Here is a 16366-nt window from a genome sequence, read left to right on the forward strand (position 1 = left end):
GGCTAAGGGGACTGTTAATTTGTCTTCTTTTCGTCTTCAAATCCATTGTAGGAAGAGCTTGAAGTGAGGGGTAAGAGCGGGGGCTCACTTGGTCTTAACTTTTGGCTGGGTTCTAGGAAAGGGAGGTTTGGTAAATTCCTTTCTATGCTTAAGAGCAGATGTCCTGCCCAGCCCTTTACCACTTAATGTGAGACGGTGGATGTAAAGTGCTCAGCTTGATGGCTGGCACAGACACAGGAAGCACTCCACACATACTTGACGCAAGTGCTTTTATTGTTGTTAAACCCCTGATTTCCTGCCACTCAGCCAGTTCCCAGCACGACAGACTCTCAACATCCTTGCCTTTCTCTAAGCCTGACCTGTAAGCAGACTCCTCCTCTGTACTCTGCCTCCTGACCTCTTCCAAAAGCCTGGACTCACTTTGCAGTCCTGCCTCAACCCTTAGACCTAACCCACGACACTACCCCTTTGGTCCAGACTTCTGGCTTCCCTCCTCCACCAGGACTGGCACATCCATGGCTGCACTGCTTCTAGCTGCTCCAGTTCAGACGGTCTAGTCCTGCCTCTGGCCTCAAATGCAGGCTCATAGAGGCAGTATCCTCAGTTGGCTCCTTGATAGGACCCGGACGTCAGAAGCACAAATCCATGGGCACCTGTGATTGTCTCGGGGGCGTCAGGAACTCAGCGAGAGCAGGGACATGTCTGTGTCTGACTTGTTCACTGCTACACCCCTGGTGCCCAGGCCACTCTCTGGTACACAGCAGGGCTCAATAAATACTCATTGAAGGGATAAATGAATGAATGGACAAGTGAAGGAAGGAAAGAATGAATATGGGTCAGGAAGGAATGATGAATATGGGTCAGGGACTAGAGTGGCAACAACTGTATAAGTTTTGTAACTCTCCTAGATGTGTTGGTTTCGTACAACAAAGTATCAGAAATCATTAAAGGGAAGACAGTCTGTGTGCTGGCCTTCTGGGGGAGCAGAAAGGGAGGTTTCCTTCTACGTTGCATCAAGCTCTGAGTAAGGCATAGGGTGAGCGGTGGTGACTTCTGATAGAGCTGGGAGGGGAATATCCACAGTATAGGAAGGACAGGGAGCTTGGGGAGCCAGCTGGGGATTGAGAAGCCACCAAGAGCCAAGCAGAAGAGAGACCTGTTGGGATTTTCCTCCTGTGGGCACCACTATTGAAAGATCTCCTCCACAGATGCTCATTCTGACTCAGTACTGACCTTATGCAAGGCTCTGACTCCATTTGTGGGTGAGTCAGGAGACGCAGCCTGCTCTGAGGTTATCAAAGGGCAGGTGCTTAATAAATGCAGCTGGTTCTCCGCCCTGATGGTGTAAAACCAACATTAGCACAACCATAAGGCATGACCTTCCTCCTCCGCTTCTCTGTTGGGTTTCTCTTCCTGCCTGTTTTCTCAGCTAAGTGGGCAGCTAAGGTGGCTCAGGTTTACCAAGCCCCAGACTGATGGCGCTGTTTCCCTTCCCTCTGAGTAGTCCCAGCATTGTGAGCCCAGATGTGGCTCTTTCACTTTTCCTCCCTCTTCCCCCCCAGCCCATTTGCCCTACGAGGATGAGCCATGAACCCCTTTGGGCAATGGGAGCCAAGATGAAAGAACCAGGCCCCAAACACTAGACAGCAGATTGCTACTTCTCTTTCTTCTGGCCACATGTCTCTCTCTTTGGGCAAAAGTTAATTTTAGCCTAACTCTACCAACTGCCTGAGGTTGATTTTCTTTTACTATGTTTCTGGAAATTTGTGCTTCCCCATTTCTGATTCACAGCAAACCTGGGGTGCCATGAAGACTGGGACAGGGGCAGAGTCTGAGCAACTTTAGGGCTCTGGAATGCTGCTCCTGCATCCCTGCCTCATCCTGGGGCACAATTCCCCATGACCGTGATGATTTCATAATTAGGGGAGACTAGTGTAGGTCTTTTGCTGTCATGTTACCTTTGAACTACTTTACAACTCTTCCCTCTCATTGGTTACTCAGGATCCAGAGTAACAGATGCTCTGCCATACTCACCTCCTTGTGGAGGTGAGAATCATAGCTAAAATTTGTCAACCATTTATTTTGTTTGACCAGGTAGTATACCAAACACTTTACCTTTATTATCTCATTTAATACTCGTAACAGTTCTACAAGGCATGTAGTATTATTTCCCTCATCTTTCAAGTGAAAAAACCAGCTTAGAAAGTTTTGGTAATTTGCCTGAAGTCATCAGCCAATAAGTGGGAGAGCTGGAAATTTGAACCCAGGAAATGAGACTCCCAAGGTGTACATTCTTAGCACCATTTCCATCTTCTCTTATAAAGCTGAGGGGTTGAGGAAGGAGGGGCCATCTGGATGAAGGTTTCTTTTTTGGGTCTATTGGTGAGGGAGCTCTCTCTAGGGATGGGAAACCAACATCTATGCGGAACTTGAGGCAGCTCTCTGGTCTCCCCAATTCCCAGATGGTGGGGAATGTGTTCATCTCAACTAGAATCTGGCACCTGGCACTTATAAAACCAGGACACCTGCTTGTGCGCTCAGAATTACTGCAGCCTCTGGATTGGAAAGAAAGCCCTTCTCATCGAATCTTCAAATGCGCCAGCCTCAGACACGCTCCCAGGGGGCTCATGGGAGGTAATGAACTCCTCCTTGTGGAGGTAACGAATGCCTCTCCTTCACCCTGTATCTCCCATGCCCACATCTTCTTCCTCTGGAAAGGTCCCCTCCTGCGTTTTGACCAAAAGGGTCCCTGCCCTGAAGGAGACCAACTCTTGATCTACAGACCCAAGGAACAAGCCCTCCCCATCCATCAGTCTCCTGCCCCCAGGTTGGCCTCTGTTCCGACACTATCTGAGCCACCCTGCCTCCAGGGAAAGCACCAGCTTACCTGAGATTAATGCCACCTTGCAGAACCCTGCCTTCCTGCTTATGGGCCTATAGGAAACCTGGTTTAATTGCACCAAATCTTTTTATCTAAAACTGGGATGTATGTACGCACTCAGGCTATCCATGCCAGTTCTCAGAAGCTTTTCTCTTGCAGCAGAGTGGGAATGGGAAATATAGTGTATTTTAAAACTCAGCTTTCTTCATCCTCTTTTCAAACTCTGAGACCTAAAATCTTATTCTCACTCCACCAAACCCTTAACCTCCACTTCTTATGTTCTCTGGCCTTTTTAAATAGAAAAACTGACAACAAACAAACTGGCCCATGTGTGCGCGCACACATGTCTACACACACATGTTTATTTTTTCTGGTTACAGAAGTGAAATACGTCCACTGTGGTTTGAGATGCTTTATGAAGATAGGACTGACAGGCCTTGCAGATGGACCAGATGTGGAGGGTGAGAAGCTGAGAGAAGATGCTGAGATTTCTAGCCTGAGCATATGGATATAAAGAAAACTAATGGAAGGACGTTTCCAGTAGGTCACTCATAATTCCACTTCCTGAAAAGACGGTATGCTATCCAAGAGAAAGAGAAGAAGAAACTTGGGAAGTGTGTCCCACCCCCCCAAGATGGAGGCCAAAGGCCAGGCGGCAAGGGACTCTTGGACCCACTGTGCTCGCATCATCTCTGCCGCTGTGGATCGACCACGGTCAGGAGCAGCTTGCAGGAAAACAGAAGACTCTGGGTCCCCAGAGGCAGGGGCCCCAGGAAGGAGATTGCACACCACCACGGCGTGTGCCTCGAGTGGCAATTGAGCCTAGGAGAAAATACATGGGAAAACTGGCTCCTGGTGTGGCTGTTTCAGCAAACACAAAGAAGAGACCCCAAAGAGTAAAGTCCCCCGATTAGGGCTGCTGTTGGCCCAGCTGCCTGCAGGCTGCTGTACCCATCAAGCAATGGATGGTAAAGGTTGCCTCTTCCTAAGGAAATACCTTGAAAACAGGAATAAGGCTAATGCCAAAAATGCCAGACACAGTCAAGGTGGTACGGAAGCTATTTGGGGTCGTGGGAACCTTCTAGCAGGGCCTTGCAAATTAGACCACAAAGTGCTCCATTCTGAACACAGGCAGTTTTGAGAAACCAGCGTAGCTGGTGTGAGTTTTACTGCATGACACTCAGATGTAAGAAATGTCACTTTTCCTTGTTTCTATAAATAAGATCATTTTGCTCAGGGCCCTTACCTTCTTGCTGAGTGGACCATTCCATCTCAGTCACTTCAAATGCTCTCTCTCATCTCAACATCTCCCTACCACACACTCACACGTATACACAGAGAAGGCTGCAAAAATCCTGAGATTGCAGGGTGCAAAAAACGCTAGGGAAGCAGCGAGTCAGTCCAGGAGACGCACATAAATGAAATCCATTGAGATGGGAGCCACCGGCTGGGGAAAACACTATACATCTCAGAGCAATGAGGTGTGAACCAGATAGATTTCTGCAAAGGGTGCAGCAAATGAAGTGGTAAGAAGAGAGGTAGCGAGCCAGCCCTGATGGCCTAGTGGTTAAAGTTCACTGCTCTCACCACTTTGGCGGCCCCGGGTTCAGTTCCTGGTCACAGAACCACACCACCCATCTGTCAGTTGCCATGCTGTGATGGCACCTCACACAGAAGATCCAGAACGACTTACAACAACAATATACAACTATGCACTGGGGCTTTGGGGAGAAAAAAAAAGAAGAAGAAAGGTAGCTTTCGTGTAGGCCTCGTTGGCTGTAATGGCTTCCCCCAGAGATAGACCGTTGAGGTAGCCCATTAAGCTGCAGGCATTCACTGTGGGTCACACATAGGAGGATGAGAGATGAAGAGGAGAGAGTCCCCTCGGCTCGGTGGCCCTAGAGCTCTCCTCCTGCCCGGGGCTCTGGATGCGGGCCTCCTGTAAAGTGCTCCTTCCTGCTGTGTTCTCCTCAGACTTTCCTCCTCAACCTGATCGCTCTGGTCTTGCCTCTGATCTCACCTTCAGACCTTGGCTTTGCATCTTGTTTCCCTTCTCCCCTTGACCCCGCAGACTTGATGTTTAAGCTCTTCTTAGCTCTCCAAGCGCCCTCATGCAGGATTCAAGGATTAGTTCCCTTTCCCTCACACCGAAGCCACAGAGACTTCCTACGGACTCCCTCTCTCTGGCTAGCTCCAGGAATCATAGTCTAGGATAAACACATAGTACTCCCTCAAAAGCCGGAGTTCAACAGTTATCCTTGTTGGCCCCGGGGTCCCCATTCACGCCAAGCTCCAGCTCATGCTTGACATGACAACTCTAGCTTGTTGGGTCTTTCCATGGTCTGGCCTCACCCTGCTCTTTTCCTGGTGGTTGGTTGATTCCTCAACAATTACAAATTCTTCTTACTTGAATGAGGGAGAGAGCAGGAGCTATTTCAGTGCTGGGCCCCTCAGTCCTGGGATCCTGTGCCCACTATTAGGCAGAACCCTCATGCCCCTAAGGCTAACAGCTCCCTCTAGTGGCAGCGATGCAACTACAGCTGCGGTCACTGATAGTAATAGCAAATTTTTGGGGGTTTGTTTGTAGGCACCGTTTCGTGTAGTCGACATATATTAATAATTTAATAGTCACATCAATCCATTGAGAGAGGCGTTATTAGTATCACCATGTTACAGATAAGGAGACAGACACAGAGAGATTAACTTGCCCAAGAACTTAACAGCTAGTTAGGAACAGAGCCAGCCTCTGAGCCCAGGAGATCTGCTTCCAAAGTTGGTGATTTGATCTCTATACTACGACTCCCTCTCAAAACGAAAGACAGTACCCGCTCACTCCACTAAAACCCTCAAACACACCTCCACCCTTCCCACAGAAATTCCTTCTCCAGGAGGATGGGCTACAGGCTTGCAGATGCGTAGTGCGGGCCCCCTTCCCCCTTAGAAGGTAAGGTGAGACGAGTTTGGTACTTCTCCTCTGACCAGGCAGGCCACTGCTCCAAGGTGCCTTTGGACATCTCTTCAGGTTTCTGAGCTCTGTGGTGGTCCCCTGGTGTTTCTGGGTGCTGGCTTCATGCCTAAGGTGGCAGCTCAGATATTAGACTTGCTTCTCTCTTTATAGAGAGGCCTAGCAGCCTAGAGAAATGGCCTCTCCAGCATAAGATAGTTATTATCTTAAGCTGCAGCTTCAGACTGGGGATCAGACTGATTCTCCTCTTGCTATGTGGCTATGGCTCCTCAGCCAGGCACAGGAATGTAATGACTTTCGACCATGGACTTGGTTCTAGAAAGGACTCAGGGACATACTCTCCAAAGAACTTGTCTGCTCCGCTTCCCCAGGCAGTTAGGCCTCCTTATAAAGAAAGAAGCAGGGCTAATATCTGAGCTGCCACCTTAGGCATTAAGCGAGCACCCAGAAACACCAGGGGAGTATCACAGAGCTCAGAAACCTGAAGAGATGTCCAACTTCCAGTCAAAGATCCCTGTATTCATGTGAGGGGCAATTTTAGACTCAACATGTTTCTCTGCCCAGATGGTCCTGCAGGCTCAGCCCCCATCTGACACTCAGCAGAAGGAGGAATGTCAAGGGTGTCTTATGAGATATTTCCACTGACCCTCATGTGGGGAAGCATGTGGTCCCCGTCATTTGAGGATGGGACCCGTGACAGTCTCATGAGCGTTGTTTCCACTCTTGACTTTCCTTTCACTTTTGGTGCCTGCATTGCCTTAAGCCATGCAAAGCCTCATTCTTCCTAGTATCCCCATGGTAGGAGTTCTGGGAAAATACAGCCAACATCTGTGAATCCCAAACCCAAGTAGGTATGGAGTCATATTCAAAGAAGCAGAGTCCACAAGCTAAAAGAATTTTTAAAAGGAAGCCCAGTCTTTAACTTGCATCTCTATTGTATCAGGAGGGACTTAATTTATAATTTCCAAAAACATTACATGGGACACAGCCTTTAAAAGACTGCCAAAAGAACAGTCCTTGGAATTTATAAACAAATACTTCTTGAGAATCTTCTCTTCTTTTTTCCGTTACTCCATCTGTGACATTAATTGCCCAGTCCCCCCATAGCTGTTAATTTCAAAATGAGACTTGCCAGAGTTTTGCCCCTCACCAAAGGAAAAGTCCAATGTTCTTCATAGGAAAAACAAAGCAGGGAGAGTAAATGTTAGAGTAAATGTTTATTCCCGCTGAGGACTTAAAATATAAAAGCATTCCACAATGAGACATCAGAGCTTTTCTAATTTAGAGGTTCCCAAATTGGAGTTCACAAAGGTAGCACATGGAACTATTTGAATAAAATCTAAGACATCAGTAAGGTAAAATACAGTATTATTTTATGTACCACTGAGAAAGAAAAAAAATGCTGCCAATGAAACCAAATGTTCTATTTATTATAAGATGCATTGGATTTTAGAGATGTTAAAATGTGGAAAAGAATTTATGCCTTAGAATCAGTGAAATATGGTTGTATCAGTGTTGTTAGGGTGAAATGGGCCACTCCTTGAAGGGTGCTTAGAGAGGTGTTTGACACACAGTAAGAGCTCAATAAATGTTAGCTATGAACTTTAGTTGTTGAAATGTTTTGGCTATTCATGTATTCAGGATTTAATTCTAGTAGAGGCAAGAGGTTGTACTCAGGGAGAATAATTCACATTCCCATGGCAGAATGGAGAAGTGTAGGTTGAGTTGGTGAGTTGGATGGTCGTGAGGAGACTGCCTGAGGGTAGACCAGAAAGACGGGCTGTGTGGAGCTAAGGTGAGCACATTCTGTCCATGCTTGAGGGAGGACCTATAAGTCTGGCCACAGCCTACAGCCAGGCTAGAGATTGGGAGCCCTTGCCTACTGGAAGCAAAGTCACAGCAGGCAAGGCTTGGGTGAGAAGGTTTAAGAACCTGTACTATTACCTTAAAAATGAGGCCATGAACTAATCACGTGCCTGCTACCAAAGGGTCCCTCATCTAAGAGAGAATGACTGCATTCTTGAGGAATGATGGGGTGGTTGTACCACCAGAGAAGGTAAAGTAAGACTGCTCCATGATGCCTCTCCACTCCCCGCAAAGCTCAGTGTGGAGCCAAGGCGCCCTTGAACCCTTTGCATCCTTCTCCAACATTCCCTCTGGTTTCACGTGTATTGTCAGCTAGGACTTACCGTTCAGAGTGAGGAGTTGGAACCCCCAAGGTTTTCATGAAAGAATGGATGCCATCAGTCAGAGCAAGTGGGACACAAACAGGTGACAGCATGTTAAATCTCTCCCATTTTCTATTCCTCAGAAACCCACATTAGAGGAAGAGCCAAGGCAGCTGCCAAGAGCAGCTGTATCGATGTTGAGCGGACTTGTTGCAGAAATCAGCTTCCTGCCCTAGTCCTTGAGCTTTCTGCTGGCCCAGAAAGTGGAGCCTACCCCTGGGGAATGAATCCCAGGTCTGCATATGGCGGCAGGCCTGCTCAGGATGGGCATGCAGGGACCAGGTTCAACTTCTGGACAGCTGCATGTTGGGCAGGCAGCACTCATGGCAAGAGCCAGGGCTGTTTGAGAGAAAGACTATGGCTTCTGTTTCTACTCAGCATTTGACTATAAGGTTTCCCAGCCTCCAGAGCTCAGCAAGGAGACAGCCTACACTTCCTGTTCACAGGCAATCATGGCGGGCACAGATTTATCCACCACCGACTAACATGTAAGATATTACATGCATTGTTCTGTCCCCTATGGAAAGCCATAGAAAAATTATGAAAGGAGGATCAGCTGTGGGGAAATCAAGAGTTTTATGTAAAGCTCTTGGTGTCCATAGCTGACTTGGGTTAAATCTCTTTTAGAGTAATATATGAGTAAATTATTCAAGCAAATCGTTTTAAGACTGAATAACCTGATTCAAACTCAATTTGGGAAATGTCAGAGTTTACTTCCTCTACGGCACAAATAATTTTTTTCACATCTTGAATTTGGGATTTATGATTTTCAACCCTAGGGTCACCTTTGAAGTGTAAAGGCGATCAAACAATAACTTCCTATCTCTTGAGGCTTTTAGCTAACCCCCCAATTTCTACACACTTTCTAGAAGATATTTAGCGTACATCAAAGAGAGACTTTGATCAAAAACATATTGTTTTGGCCAAGGCCAAGCACTGTTGTTCATTTTCTTTTTGACCAGTAGAATTGGGCATGTGCGTGCATGCATACACACAAAGATATTCTGATTCTGTTGATTTCTCTGAGGAGGCTCTAACCAAAGACAGACATCTACTATTGTGATTTACTAAACCTTTTTTTAAATAAAAAGACTAACTTCCAATCATTTCTCTTTAATTCTCCATTAAGTAAAAGATGGGGTATCACCACCATAGTTTGCCCAAGAAACAGCAGACGTGTCACTTTATCCCAAATTCTCTCTATGCTTTAGCTTTTCCTTCTTTCTTTCCTTAGCATTGTCTTCCGTGAGATACTAGGTATTCTGCAAGCTTTCATGAGCTCCTTCTCTCCACAGTAAGATCTCTAAGGAGACCAGTTCCAGATTGGTTGGAATTCTTGCTGGGAAAGAGAGCTATGCGAGGCTTCTGTGAGGCGAAGGTCAGGACATTGTCCTTTAGATCACACAAAACAATATTGAAGAGTGGAAGTGTGTATTACCTTTAAGGATCAAAGGAATACTGTCCCTAGGATTTTTTTTAGAAACTGTAATTAAGAATTTTATTGAGATGCAATTTACATGCCATAAAATTTAATTATTAAAATTTAAATTAATGACTTTGATATATTTATAGAGGTGTGCAACCATCACCACCATCTAATTTGAGAATACTCCCATCACCCCAAAAAGAAACCTTGTGCTCATTTACAGTGACTCCTCATTCCCTTCCTCTTTTCAGCTAATATGAATAATGCCACTGTCACCTGAATGGTGCTTAGAGGTGAAGGTAATATTTCCAAAAACACTTTACTGTGACACCTTTCTTTCCTCAGACTTTCAACCTTGCCTCCTCATCTCTGTTTTTTTTTGGATGTAACTTAAATGCTTATGTTATTCATAAAGATTTTAAAATTTCAACATCTCCAACACCCTTTGACTATGTACATGGCTTCTGATTTTATAGCAGTAGCCATTTTCAAATGGCTTGTTTTTACAAATAAAATATATTTATCAGATATTAAGCATAAATAAATAGCAGAAATTTAAAAATTAACGTGAAAGTCTTGTCTTTTAATAGGATAATCTTATGCATTTACATTTATTGTCATGACTGATAAATTTGGTCTCTCATCTTGAATTTTACGTTTTGCATTTTTTCTTATGCTTCCTTTTTTTCTTTACTTTCTCTGTTCTGCTGTTTAACTTAAGGTTTTATGACTTAGACCTTTGATAGTGTTTTAGAAAATAAATTAATGTTTCTAATTCTAGTAGTACTTATCTATATTTCTTTGTGTGAATAAAAGGTTTTTAAATTTTTGACTAGCCTGCCTTTTTTTCTCACTGTTCAATATTGGTTACTAGGGACCTAGCATGTGTAAGACACAGATGAGACAATGGTAAAGAAAAGAAACAAATCTCTTCCCTCACAGAGCCTACAGTTTAGCAAAGAAATTGTAACATAAAAAGAGCAAAATAGGGCAAGTACAGGTTTTATACTTAGGTAATTTTCATGCACATTTAACCATAGAATAAATCTGAAGAATAATTTTTGGCTTTTCTGGTGACTTTGGAACTAAGTTCACCCTTACTGTATATAGTACGTCATTGTCGGTGCTGCCATGATGTTCCTATTCTCGAGTCCTTCTTTATTTCCCTCCTTGGGTATAATACATCTTCCAAGCAGCTGGGTAAAGGCATTCTTCCATGGGACTTCCAAGAGCCACTTAGCAAGGCAAAGGGAGCTCAGTACCATACAAAATTGACACATTCATGATTTTTAACCAACAGGGGACCACAACACATGCAGCAAGGCTGTGGATTAGAAAAGATGAAGCTTCCTAGCAAAGTTATAGAGGACACTGCTCAATTTTGAAAGAGGCATGCTTCTAAGACCTTAGGAGCTTGAGTGACCTTTTTGCATTGCTTATAGGAACAATTAACATCTCAAGGTTCACAGCACCCATAAAGAGGTCTCACAGCTAGCCATGCAAAAGTTGAGGCATGCTTGGTAGTAATAGCACAGAGAAGACTGTCTTGGGAAACCAGAGAGGAACTGAAATGATGGACTCTGATTCCACAGACTCCAGATTGAGATGGCACCTGTTTCCTCTTTCATACCAGACATCTGGGTCCTGACACAGGATGTTGGTTTAGGGCATGGCCTAGCTACTTACACAATGACTGCTTTTACGAATGGCTATTTAAGTGGGGCAAATGTAAGCAGGAAGCCAACTCCCAAACTGCAGAACCCAGAAATTAGAGAAAGAAAAATTAATCTGAGAGTCAAGAGATTCATGTCAGGAAACCAGCCCAAGTTCTATGCCAACATTGGACACTCTTGCCTATAAGTCAAAGATGGCCATTCATCCTCTGGTTATGCAATGCATACTGGTGGTTTGTCTGACTATGGGAACATTCTGCCTGCTTATCCATATGGTTCAGCTTCCTGAAGGCAGTAGACGAGAGAAACAGCCAGTGTGAAAAAGAGGGAAAACCCACTCAATACCCAGGCTTACACTCTTGACCCTTGAAAAGTCTAGAGAAATTATCCCCTACCACCAAACTCTAAACTTGTCAAATAGGAGTTAATCCTGGAAAAATAGGGTGGGGGGTTTGGGGTAGAGCCCTTGGGGAAGAGGATGGAGACATCTGGAGAAGAGGTAAATTTCCTATGTGGGACCACAGCGATTTACTAAAAGGAGACGTGGGATAACCGTTTTGTGAAATACACTAAAGATTGTTTCTACTAGTATTTCACTCCTTTCTCCTGTCTACCATTTCTCCTCTTTAAACATACACTATGTATTCTCAAGTGATTTTCAGTAAAAAGTATTTTCTTTATATCTGTATCATTTGATAAAGTAAATTCGTGTATTGGGATCCACAAAATGGAGGCAGCCCCAGTGGCCAGGCCCATGTCACAAATCTAAACCTAAATCAGCCTGCAGTTACTGGAAACATCTCACTGTCAAGGAAACCTAACACCAATCACAATCTTCCAACTCTCCTCTGGCTAGCTTACCCCACCCTGGAAAATCAGACCTGCCTCCCTTATAAGGCAATCGCCCGCCTCCTAGCCAATCATGCCCTGTTTCTGTGTTGCCTCTTCTAACGCTCTGTAAAAATGGCTCTTGCCCAAAAGCCCTTGGGAAGAGTGTTCCGCTGCTTCTGAGACACCCCAATCCATCATTATTTTCCCTTGAATAAAGGACATCAAACTCATTACTAAATTGTTTTAGTTTTGTCATTTGATGCTATCTATCCATCTATCTATGTATCTAACTGTGTATATGTATACATATATGCAGTTTTATACGTATTTATAGCTTTATATGTAGTTATAAAATTATAAATTTCATTTAATGCATTTTATTAGTTACTCACATATTTTCCCCCTTTCTTAGGAATTAAAAAAGTCACCATCTTTGCAGGATGTATAATAAAAAAGCAATTTTAATTTTAAAATATTTTATTTTAGATCGATATCTTATCAGCATACTGCAAATTCATCTCGATAGACTCTAATAATTTTCATCATATAGAAAGACAAAACTCTACTTTTTCTTATTTAATAAATGGCACAACTAATTTTCTTTAAATTAACTACGTACAAAAATCATAATTCTAAACAAAAAATTTAAATGGCAGGTTATGTCGAGTTTGGTTTGAGGATCAAACAAATACTACAATGAAGGACTAAATCAACAGTGTGTGACGCCATCAAAAATAGACAAAACCCAGGGGCCGGTCCAGTGGCAGAGTGGTTAAGTGGGCACGTTCGGCTTCGGCAGCCTGGGGTTCAGATCCCTGGTGTGGACATGGCACTGCTTGGCATGCCATGCTGTGGCAGGCACCCCACATATAAAGTTGAGGAAGATGGGCACGGATGTTAGCTCAGGGCTAATCTTCCTCAAAAAAAGAAATAGAAATGGAACCAGAAGCCATTAGCCAATTTTAATGATATGAATCCCCTGAAATATCACTTGAAAAATGCCAAAGTATTCATATTCAAGACAGTAAGCTAATGGAACACAATTAAAAATTACCTGACTTAGGGGCTAGCCCAGTGGAATAGTGGTTAAGTTCATGAGCTCCTCTTCAGCTGCCCAGGGTTTGCCAGTTCAGATCCTAGGCACAGACCTACCTACTGCTCATCAGACCATGCCGAGGTGGCATCCCACACAGAAGAACTAGAAGGACTTACAACTATGAAATACAACTTTGTACTGGGACTTTGGGGAGAAAAAAAAAGAGGAAGATTGGCAACAGTTCTTAGCTTAGGGCCTATCTTCCTCACCAAAAAAAAAAAAAAAAACCTGACATAACTCTAAAATTGACCTTTTCTTTCTTCTATATAGATATTTCTACAAATCATTATGTACAATAGCCTTAGGGGGAAAGCCCCCATAAACTTCCTGGAGAGATATGAACTTTTAAAAATGCATATATAAAACTACCGAAATAGGTGGGAGTTGATTCGAGTTTAAAATACAGTTATTGGAGAAGATGAACCCTTCTTCCACGTCCAATTGCTTTCCCTGAAAAAGCAGCCTTCTGAATAGTTACTTTTCATCCCATGTGGTGTAATTTGCACTGGGGTATTATTGAGCATATTCTCAAACTGCTCTTTGTGCCCAAGCCTACAGATTACGTAAGAGAGGCAAAAAGTGAGTTACACAGGGCCAGCCCCGGACTATCCCCAGGAAGACACCTCCAGCAGCTGACGGGCAATAGCCGATAGCTGAGAAAGGGATGTGAGCATTTGGAAAGTCAACTCACACACATCTAAGGACATCGTCACTGTGTTTTTGCATCAGAGATATTTGTTTTTTCAGCCTGTAAGGGAACCCATCCAGCTTCTCTTACCAGTTGCTCTAGGGCCCAAAACAGAAGACTTTAGAAATGAATTTTGGCATAACACTTTTTGTGTGTGTTTGTTTTTCTTTTTCCCTTTAACAAATGACAATTTTAACGTCCTTCCTCCTTCTGCAGTGCTGTATTTGTTCTTCTAACACCTGTCATGAGCAGCGTTAGTAGCAACGATTTGAGTGAAGTAACTTCCCATGGTGCCTGACAAAGCCAGCCCCCAAACCAGACCTGGCTGCCCCCTCACAGGCCTTCCTGCAACACCCCGCTGCTCAGTTCTCCCGAGATGCGCACGGCAGGACTGGTTTGACGTCAGCCACGGAGCAGGGACGAGCTGCAGTGGTCAGAAGTGCAAATTTTCTCTTTCAGACTAACTGATATAATCAAATATCACTTTTGCAAACTGAACTGGAAAGCACCATTCTTTCCTTCCAGGAAAAAAAAAAAAGAAAGAAAGAGAAAGGCATCCTGGAGAGTGTTTGACGTCATTTCATAATGCCTTGTTAAATTTCCTAAATCAGCCAGTGTCCCATTTCTTTCCTCGCTGTCGTCCAGACCTGGAATGTGGGAAGAGCCAGAGAGGCTTTCCTGAAGGCCTGAGGCAGCGCCAGCAGAAAGTTCCCACCTCTTTAGAAGGCCCAAACAAGGTCACCGTCTACGTGGGGTTAGGATAAGTGTCCTCTCCCCAGCTCTGTGTTCCTGGCTCTGCCATATTGACACGAGTGAGAGTGTTTGCTGCTGAGTCAGGCACGTCTCTGCTGTTTCGATTTCATTATAATAACAAGAATAGTAGTCACTGAAACACTATCCAAAGTAACTGGAACCCTTGGACTGTTGATGGGGATGTAAACTGGTGCAGGCTGTTTTTTAAAAATTCAAATACATTCCACTAAGTGAAAGAAGCCAGACACAAAAGGCCACATGTGTATGATTCTGTACTCACGTAGTTTCCAGAATAGGCAAATCCATAAAGACAGAAAGTAGATTAGTGGTTTTCAGGGGCTAGAGGGACGGAGGAATCGGGACTGGCTGCTAACAGGTATGGGATCTCTTTTTGCGGTGATGGAAATATTCTGGAATTGGTTAAGGGGACGGTTGCACAACATAGTGAATATAGTAAAAGCCACAGAACAGTACGCTTTTAAAGAGTGAATTTTATGTTGTGTGAATTACATCTCAGTGAAAACAAATCAAAACTGAAAACACCAGGTCTCACGTTCCAAACAGTCTGAATTAAAGCGGCAGCTTGATGTGGACGTATTCAATTAAATAAAGGACACTTTTCTCACTTCGGAAAAAAAGGGAACGGCGAGAAGAAGGCCAGTCACGTCTGACAAAAATGATCTGTTGATCTACTTATATTTTCATAAACAAAAAGTAAAGTCAAACAGAAATTTGCTATAAATCTTGCACAGATTCCACTCCTGAGAATCTACCTAAGGGAAATGAAAACACATTCACAGAAACGATCCCGCAGGAGTACTCATAGCAGCGTTACTCGTAACAGTCAAAAACTGGTCCACCAACTGGTGAGGGGACAACAAAATGTGGTGCATCCACATGATGCATGCATACTATTCAGCAGTTAAAGGAATGAAATGATGATACGTGATACACAGCATACTTCAAAGACATTATGCTAAGTGAAAAAAAGCCGGACCCCAAAGGCTATGTATCGTATGATTTCAATTGTGTGAATTTTGCAGAAAAGGCAAATTTATAGAGACAGGAAATATATCATTGGTTGCCTGGGGATGAGGAGAAAGTTCTAAAACTGGATTGTGGTGACGGTCCCACAGTTCTATAAATTTACTAAAAATTCTTGCTGCCTGTATTTACAATTAGTGAAAATCGGGGGAGAGGGAGAGAGGAGAAAGGGAGGGAGGGAGAGAGGGAGGAAGAAAGGCAGGAAGGAAGGAAGGAAAGAGGGAAAAGGAATGGGAGAGGATAGGAGAGGAAAGGAAAGAGAGAGGGAAGGAGGAAGAAAAGAAAAGAATGGAAACACAAAGAAATACTTTAAAAACAAAAAAACGTAAAACAATATGACAGACATAACACAAAAGTTTCAGACTAAGACAGTTAATGCAAAATAAGGAGAAAAGTTTAAAACAAAATGTGGGCAAAGATACATAAAGCAAACACACAAAGTCCTGGCAATATTCATAACAGAAAAGTGGAATCCAAGCCTTGAGCCTTCAATGGGACAAAGAGAATCATTTTACATGAATAAAAAGGTAAAAGATGCAGTGAGGAAATAGTCAAGCTTGTCACGTTCTAATTTTCTACATACACAATTGTAGCAATATGTTTGCAACTGTTCCTATCTGTCTATCACCAATGAAATGGACAATAAAGAAATTTATTAAAATATTGAATAATACGTTTAATAAGCTTGACATGGTAGATACATTACATATGTATAAAATAGTTTCTTTTTAAATGTCCCAGAAACAGTTGCACAGAAACAGCCCAGCAAGAAAATCTCATT

General features: G+C 43.6%; 1 protein-coding gene across 2 annotated transcripts in view; it reads right to left on the reverse strand.

Annotated features, from left to right (window-relative positions):
* Positions 1-16366, reverse strand: part of SUSD1 (sushi domain containing 1) — a 183353-nt gene that overhangs the window by 5786 nt on the left and 161201 nt on the right. The window lies entirely within an intron of this gene.

This window comes from Equus przewalskii, chromosome 26 (genome assembly GCF_037783145.1).
Source record: "Equus przewalskii isolate Varuska chromosome 26, EquPr2, whole genome shotgun sequence".
Lineage (NCBI taxonomy): Eukaryota > Metazoa > Chordata > Mammalia > Perissodactyla > Equidae > Equus > Equus przewalskii.